Raw genomic sequence first — 7,389 nt, 5'->3', positions numbered from 1 at the left:
ACAGTCCCCATCATGGCCAGAGGAGACTTCAAGAAAGTGGAGGTGCTTGAGCTGAGTTTAAGAGTAGGAATTAAGCTGGGGGGGGGGGGGGAGAGAAAAGGACATTCTGGGAAGAAACAGCAACATATGTGAAGACACAGAAGTCAGAAATTGCCACAATTTGCCCAAACAAAGGGGGGGTGGGGGGAGGACAAGGAAGGCACTGGCAGGAAATGAGGCTAGAAAACTAACCAGATCATGAAAGGCCTCATGCTCTGTAGTGAGGAGGTCAAAATATCCAGCAAGCTCTGAAGACACGATGTCAGATTTCAAGGTGGGAATAAGATGTACATTGTAGAAAGAGTGTTTAGGAAACAATGGGGAGGCGAATTGAGGATTCCTCCCGGGGAGACTACAGCCTGTCAGCATGGCTCACGAGTTTGTGAACAGCAAAATCCGGCTGGGGAAGGTGGTCGTGTTCATCAAGCCCACCTGCCCCTGCTGTAGAAAGACCCAAGAGATCCTCAGTCAGTTGCCCTTCAAACAAGGAGCTCTGGAATTTGTCGATATCACAGCCACTGACGACACAAATGAGATTCAAGATTATTTGCAACAGCTCACAGAAGCAAGAATGGGGCCTCGAGTCTTTATTGGTAAAAATTGCATAGGTGGGTGCAGTGATCTAATAACTATGCAACAGAGTGGGGAACTGGTGACGTGGCTAAAGCAGATTGGAGCTCTGTGGTAATCACAGAGTTGGCCCCAAGCTGATGTCCCCCCTTGTGAGCAGGATGGCGTTGCAAATGATGACAGCACTTCCTGGTGGATGGAATTTTGGGCAAAAACAGCTTTTTTCTTCTTTTGGCTCAGTATTACAAAGTGGATCAACTTGCCCTTAACTATTGGGCCAAAAAGGTTGATGGACCATTTTGGTTTTTTCCTGGATTGGCCCTTTGGGTTCCAGAAGACCATGACAAGTTCTGGCTTAGGATTTACTCACTGACCCAAAAGAGGTTCTTCCTCTCTGGCATGTTTCTTCCTTACTGTTCTCCACGTGCCAGCATGCCTCTACCTCTAAGCCAGTGTTTCTCAACCATGTTTATCCAGGTGCCCCCTGGGGATGATTCTGTGAGGGTACTTCAAAAAGTTCATGGAAAGATTCTTATCTTCCAATTCTATTTTCCACAAACTTTTTGAACTACCCTCGTATAGCTGGCTTTTTGCTACTGTCCATCACCTGACGTTATTTTGCTGAGCTTGACTTTATGAAATTTGTATTATAAAATCAATGGGTATTTTGAATTTTTTTTTCTCAGACCACACACATCTCCCCACCCCGACTTATCCCACCTTGAGAATCACTGCTCTGAATCAGCATTCTCGACCTTGCCACCTGACAGAACTCATACAAAATGTTCAATAATTCCCTGAAGGGTATGAGGACCCAATCTGAGAAACTGCATGAAAAGTTAAGCATAATTGGTCTTTATTTGGTGCCAGTGGATCAGAGGCACAAGTGCAGATGCCATGATCATGTAGCAACACTCTTAAGATTGCCATCCAGGCAATCCTGAACAAGTGTATATTAATTCGATTTATATTACCAGCAGAATTAAAACAATGTAAGGCATTATCGTAGAAAACTTGCAGCCCGTTCCCCCATGAGTATGTCTGTGAAAGGAGCCAAATTTGAGAAACACTGTCCTGTATGACTCTTTTTATCCCCCCACACTTTGAAAACTTAAAAATCCCTTATCGTGGAGTTTAATGGTCTTTTCTAGAATTGCAAGATAAGTTAGTTAATTTTCTTCTGTGGTCTATGTGAAAACAGTTAATTTGTTTTCTAATAAAAAAGTACCTACAGGGAACTCAGCGATTTTTGTCCCATTCTATCCATGTTCTAAAGACCTTAAGGAATGGTATTAATGTGAAATGCATTAACAAAATACTTTATCCATGTTTGTCCCTGCCATTAAATAAAGACACATGCTATTGTCAAAAAAAAAAAAAAAAAGGAAACAATGGGGAAGCTAGATTAGAAGGGGACAAGTTTGGAGACAGGGAGAACTGTCCCAAGTCCCTAAACAGTGAGACTAATTCATCCCAGGACTCAAAGCCTAGGAGCAGCAGTCAGAAATGCCTGAACCCTGACTCTATAATTGGCTCGTGTGTCTGAATTAAAGCCTATGAAGTTTATAATTGAGGCAAGTTACCAAAGTTCTTGAGCCCCAATTTTTCCTCTGTGAGACTGAGTGTTCCTCATTTCCTCAATGAGATCTCAGAGTACTATTGACAGACACAAATGAGATGCTTGGCATACAGTTAATACTAAACAAATTGCCTTATAAAAGCATTCCAAGTGATCCTAATTTGCAGCCAAGGTTGCAAACCACCGATCTAGTCCAACTACATCATTTCTGTATGAAAACGCAGAGGCCAGTAGATGGAAAATGATTTGTTGAAGGACCCACCACTGGTTAGTAAAATATGGGGAATGGAGTCCAGCACATTTTGACAATGTGGTGTAATGGAGAAGGGCTTGGGCTCTGGAGGTGGATGCTGGTGTTGCCATCTACCAGCTGTGACATTGACCCAGTCTCTAAACACCTCTCTCTTCCTCATCTGTAAGATGGGGATGACAACAGCACAAACACTCTAGGGTTGTTGGAAGGATGAAATAGATTAATGTGCACAGAGCACCCAGCACAGGACCAGGCACCATCAGAAGCATTAATTAAATGCTAGCTATTGTCATTAGCTATTCTCTGACTCTAAGACCAGCATTCTTTCTGTATCTCTGCCAGGTTGTACAAAACCTCTTATGAATTTTAATCATTTGCCTTATCCCTTATACACACATGGGAATAGATTTTTAGATGTTGAATTAAATAATAATAATAATAATAAAGAGCTGAATAGTTCTAATTCTCTCTGCTGACTGATGATACCAGGAGTTTTAATCAAATGAACCAAATATATTTGTGTGCATAGTTGACAAAAATTTTCTCCCTCTCTGTAGGTTGTCTTTTCACTCTGTTGATTGTTTCCTTTGCTGTGCAGAAACTTTTTAGTTTGATATAGTCCCATTTGTTTATTTTTTTTCTTTTGCTGCTTGTGCTTTCAGGCTCATGTTCATAAAGCCTGTGCCCTGACCTAATTGCTGAAGTGTTTCGCCTATATTTTCTCTTAGTAATTTTACAGTTTCAAGTCTTATACTTAAGTCTTTAATCCATTTTGAGTTGATTGTAGTGTATGGTGATATGCATCTGACAAGGAATCATTATCCAGAATGTATATAGAAGTGAATCAATTATAGAGTAAAAAAACAAATGACCCAATTAAAAAATGGGCAAAGGAGCTGAATAGACATTTTTCAAAGGAAGACATACAAATGGCCAACAGATAGATGAAAAAATGCTCAACATCACTAGTCATCAGGGAAATGCAAATTAAAACCACATTGAGATATCACCTCACTCCAGTTAGACTGGCTATGATCAAAAAGACGGTGAATAACAAATGCTAGTGAGGGTGTGGAGAGAAGGGAACACTCCTGCACTGTTGGTGGGACTGTAAATTAGTACAACCACTATGGAAAACAATTTGAAGGTTTCTCAAACAACTACAGATAGATCTTCCATGTGATCCAGCAATCCCACTTCTGGGTATATACCCAAATGAAAGTAAATCATCATGTCAAAGGGATACATGCACTCTCACGTTCATTGCAGCTCTGTTTACAATAGCCAATACATGGAACCAACCTAAATGCCCATCAATGGATGATTGGATAAGGAAACTGTGGTATATTACACTATGGAATACTACTCTACCATAAAAAAGAATGAAATACTCCTATTTGCAACAACATGGATGAACCTGGAGAAACTTATGTTGAGCGAAATAAGCAAAGCACAAAGGGATAAATAGCACATGTGCTCACTCATATGTGGGAGCTAAGAGAGAAAGGAAGGGAAGAAAGATCACAGTAGTGCCGTGGTGTTACAGAGGGAGGGAACATTCCTAGGGCTACAAACTGGAGTGGAGGGGAGAGGGGGAGAAGGAGGGAGGTTGGGGGATCATTGGGTGGGGACACGGAGTACAAAAGTAATTTCTAGTAATGGGTATGCCCCCAGTATGAATCTGGCTCCCACATCATGGGCAGGAGGGTTGACAATTAGCTTTGTATCTCGTGAATATTCTTAATTAATAAATAAATAAATAAATAAATCCCCCATTGATGGGAGTATGTGAAAGAACAGGAGGCAACTGAAAAAGCTCCCACCAGCCAGAGTTGGAACAATTTGGGCAAAGAAATAAAGTAGTATTGGGTTAAAACACAGTAAGAAAAAAAAAGAAAGAAAGAAAGAAAGAAAAGAAAAAGAAATATATTTGTGTATCAAATGTTCACACACAGGCCCTGGCCAGGTGCAATTTGTGCATTACTAGGTTTTTGATGTCACTGTTTCCTGTGTGTAATCGGTAATCGACACTGAAGCTCTGACAAAATGACCATTTTTAGAGTGCCATTAGCTGTCTCCCTGGGTTCGGCTATCAATGTAACATAAGTAGGATCTTTATTACATCAATTTCTTATTGTAGTCATGTGTATCTTTCTGAAGTAAAGTGCTCTGGGAATAGTGGAGTGGGTGGGTATTTTGGCTGTTTTTCTGTTAAAGGATGACTTTGATGTTCTTTCAGTATTACCTGAAATTTGTGTGCTATTGCAGAAAGATCTTTCTCAAGGGAAGAACATGGGTACAGTTTGACTTAAAGTGCTTTTTTGTTGTGTGTACAAATGAGGCAAGAGATGTACGAACTTGCTTCTTACAGAAAAGCTGCCCTGGTAATTTACTTTGTAGTATTTCTGAACACCCTAACCCCTAATTAATCACCACAGACCACCTTTTGCTTGTTTCATATGGAACACAGAGCTTTCAAATTTGATCACTGGGGGAAAAAATCATTTTCTTCAGTATATATAAAATCCTAATTGCCACCAGAAGCAAGGTAGCTGTATAATTGCCAAAGGCAAAATAAGATGTTTCTGAAAGTACTTTAGTTTGTTTCACATTGCATTTTCTCATGAAATCAAAGATACCAACCATGAAAACTCTATGGATAAGCTTTCTTTGCATTTTATTACATGCTTTGGTAAAGATTCTTGTATATCAAAAGTACAGGTTCAATACCAAGAAACATAAATTTATTAATTTGGGTGAGCATAAGGGAAGTTGGCTTAATTAAACCAAGAAAAGATCAATAAAAACACTTGAAAGGTTTTAGTTATCATGGGTTTCTGATTAAATAAGTTTTGACTTCTATAGAGAAAGCCACTGTGGTTAATTTACCAGCCAGAACTTGTATGAGGTTTGGGATTTCAAGGTAAGCCCGTCTCTCTGGACAAGTAAGCTCATTCCTTTCGTATTACCTAGTGCATGGGGGTGGGAGGGAGGGAATGTGTATTAGTTCATTTCTGTTGCTTATAACAAAATACCTGGAACTGGGCGATTACAAGAAAATGAAATTTATTGCTTACAGTTTTGGAGGCTGGGAAGTCCAAAGTCTAGGGAACACATCTGGTGAGGGTCTTCTTTGGTAGTGGCTTTACACCACCAAATGCAGGGATCTCACATGGCAGAAAATAGTGGAGCAGAAAAAGAGAAACTCTCATGTGCTCTCCTTTAAAAGCCCTCAGAAACACACCCCTGCCCACCATTACTAATCCATTCACTATGGCATGGCCCTCATTCTAATCACCTCTTCAAGGCTCCACCTTTCAATTACCATAATAGGATTTTCCTCCCTCAATAGTAACAGTGAGAATTAAACTTCAGTGAGGTTGGGGGGGCATCCAGTCTACAGCAGAATCCCATATGAAACCAGATACTTCACTGGTTTCTTATGAGCTACATTTACTTGAACAGAGAAAAATGTTGGTTTCAATGAATATTGTGACCTCCTGGAAGTAGTAAAAACTGAATGAGTAAGCATTTGGAGGAAGTGAGTGCCTTGCAACTGATGTCACCTAAAACTCATTCTTATTTTAATATCAACAAAAGTTTCCTCATTTTCAAAAATTGTAATTGTGATAAAGTGCATGATCAGCTCAAATTTTTCACCTCTCCCTGTATGATACCCTTTGTTATTTGACTTTGGAGTTCTGCCACAAAGGCAGGGTATGTTTTTCCACCCCTCGTCTTTGAGCTAAACTGTGTCACTTCCTTTCATCAGAGGAATATGGGCAGAAGTGTCAGGGTACCAGTTTGAAGCTTACATGTTTCTGCTTGTCCTCTTATGGTTCTGCCATCTTATAAGAAGAACATGCCTAGAGATGAGACACATGGAGCTGAGCCTCCCAAGCAGAACACAGTCTAGATCACCCAACCCCCAGTCAAATGCAGACTTGTGAACAATAATAAATCACTGTTATTTTAAACCACTGATATTTGGTATGGTTTGTGATGCAGCAGTAGTTAACTCACATAATACCATAACAAGTTATTGACCTAAGCTTCTCCAGGCTAGTGATCTGTAAATACATATAATATAGGGCTGGTCTACTTTCTATAATGGAGGCGGAAAAAGCTCCAACTATTATCACAATGATAGGTTTTTTTCTCTATGGTGCATCAAAAAATAATTTACGAACTATCTCTTGTGAACTCAATGCTCTGTTGGGTACTGGTACACAGGCTGGAATAAAAAGAAGTAGTCCCCAAAGTCTCACACATTGGTATGTGGCCTCTAGTAACTGAAAAACTAGAACCACAGCTGCAAAGATCATTTAAACTGGAGGCTGCAAAACGTTCTCTTTTCAGGGTTCAGTTTCCTAAAGCCAAGTACTGTAATATCTAGGTCTTTATTTGAATGGTGAATCCGATGTGGCAAGCACTCTCTCTTGCCTGATTCAGTAGAGGTTCAGGATATTCCTCTTGACTTGATTTTCTATGGAGGCGATGGTTTAACCTAGGTGGGTGACCCATAGACGAATGGAAAATTCTCATTGGTTGAGAGCTTCTCAGTAGGTACAGATGATAGAGAGAGATTGGCCTGGTGTGTAGTCAGATGGTGAGCTGGGAGTAGAACTTGGAAGTACTCACCATTAGGATAGACGGAAAGGGATAGGATCCCAGAGAATAGGGCCACTGGGCAGGGGTAGGATGGGCCAGAGGGTAATAAAGAGAAGATCATGGAGAAGGAAGACAAAAGGTGAAATTCCAACCTGGAATCTGAAACAACTGGAATCATCTCAGAGGAGCTTTATGTTATTAGTTTGTGTGCTTGTTTGTATGTTTTTCAGCCCCAAATAGGGTTTATCACCTTTGGGGGACTTTCAGCTATGATGTCTTGGGTGTTGTTTGTTCTGCAGTTCCCTTTCTGTAACATCAAGGATGAGGACCATGTGGG

The 7,389-nt window shown here is 40.4% G+C and overlaps 1 pseudogene across 1 annotated transcript; it reads left to right on the top strand.

The window, feature by feature from the left end:
- Positions 1-373: 373 nt before the first annotated feature.
- LOC103603342 lies at positions 374-727 on the top strand (annotated as a pseudogene). Its single transcript, XR_551603.1, has one exon. The product of XR_551603.1 is annotated as a glutaredoxin-1 pseudogene (transcript).
- The last annotated feature ends 6,662 nt before the right edge of the window (positions 728-7,389 follow it).

This window comes from Galeopterus variegatus, unplaced genomic scaffold, assembly GCF_000696425.1.
Source record: "Galeopterus variegatus unplaced genomic scaffold, G_variegatus-3.0.2 Scaffold4559, whole genome shotgun sequence".
NCBI classification, from domain to species: domain Eukaryota; kingdom Metazoa; phylum Chordata; class Mammalia; order Dermoptera; family Cynocephalidae; genus Galeopterus; species Galeopterus variegatus.
Note: the sequence above shows the minus strand (reverse complement) of the source record. Positions and strands in the feature narration are given on the sequence as shown.